The sequence below is a fragment of the Kryptolebias marmoratus genome, linkage group LG21 (genome assembly GCF_001649575.2).
Source record: "Kryptolebias marmoratus isolate JLee-2015 linkage group LG21, ASM164957v2, whole genome shotgun sequence".
NCBI lineage: Eukaryota > Metazoa > Chordata > Actinopteri > Cyprinodontiformes > Rivulidae > Kryptolebias > Kryptolebias marmoratus.
In genome coordinates, this window is record NC_051450.1 from 7,972,558 (window position 1) to 7,973,785 (window position 1,228).

Here is a 1,228-nt window from a genome sequence, read left to right on the forward strand (position 1 = left end):
CATGTTCAGCCAGTATCCTCATCGCCAATATGTGATATCTTCACTCTTGAAGTAGATTCACACTCCTCAGTTGCAGTTAACTATTATTACTTTTCTGAACACGCTTACAGATAAGGTACATTCGTTATTTTCCTAGCTTGCTCTTTTCTCTAGTTCTGTTCTGCTTTATTTTGTATCCTTAAACTTCCCTACTCCCTCTAGTGGTGTGGGGTGGCAACACAGCAAATACATGAATAAATCATGAACTCAGGATACTACAGTTTGTATGCATCAACAAGAGTTACCAACTTCTTTGCAGCTTTCTTGTGATTGAAAGTCTACTTTAAATGGTCTGTCAGTTTTTCAGCAGCCTCCATCCACAACAATTTTTTGTTCGCTTTGGCTGTTCGAAGCTGAGCATTGGATTCTGCCAGATTTTTAGGCAGGTCTCAATTGTTCATCACATGGTCATGCAAGTGCTCTATTAAAAACAATATCTGCTCCTTACTAAAGCCTTCATTGAGTGGGATAGAGCTCATTGAAGGGCTACTCACTGTGTTGTTGTAATACTCGCCCATTGTTTGAAACATAAAAAAGCAAAATGTCTAACAATGCAGAATTTTGTTAACTTTATTGATATTGTTTATGTTACTATTAGTGTTGTTACTACTACTAATATCTTACCAACCTTGGTGTGAAACTCAAGAAGTCCTCATCCATGTAATATGTGGATGGGTTCCTGGGGGCCTGGGAAAGGAGTCATTCTCTCCTTGTCCATGTTGAGGTCCATGTCAAGGCAGACTAACAAAAGAAAACACGCACGGTAATAATACAAACAATCAGGCAACAGCCTTATACAATTATCAGTAACAGTGTAACATTCTCACACATAGGTCACAGGAGACCTAAGAGACGTTTTTGGCCGTATTTTAATGTAGTTTCGTAGTGAATTCAACATAAATGCCAGTGTAGTTTAAAAATTTCAGCCATCAAGACTTTAACTATACCTAAACATGAGGTACACAGACTGCGCACCTAGCAGGCAGCCCAAGAAGAAAGACTTTTACCAAAATGAGGGGGGACGTCTGTGATTTGGTTCAAGAAGTCCGACACGGAGCAGAAAAAGGTAATATGCTAACTCTGCTAATGCTAATGCTAACTCTGCTATTAGACTCATCTGACGCCATCACAACAAACCTCTTCCATCCCTTAAAGAAGAACCACGAAAAAGAATATTTAACAATCCAAA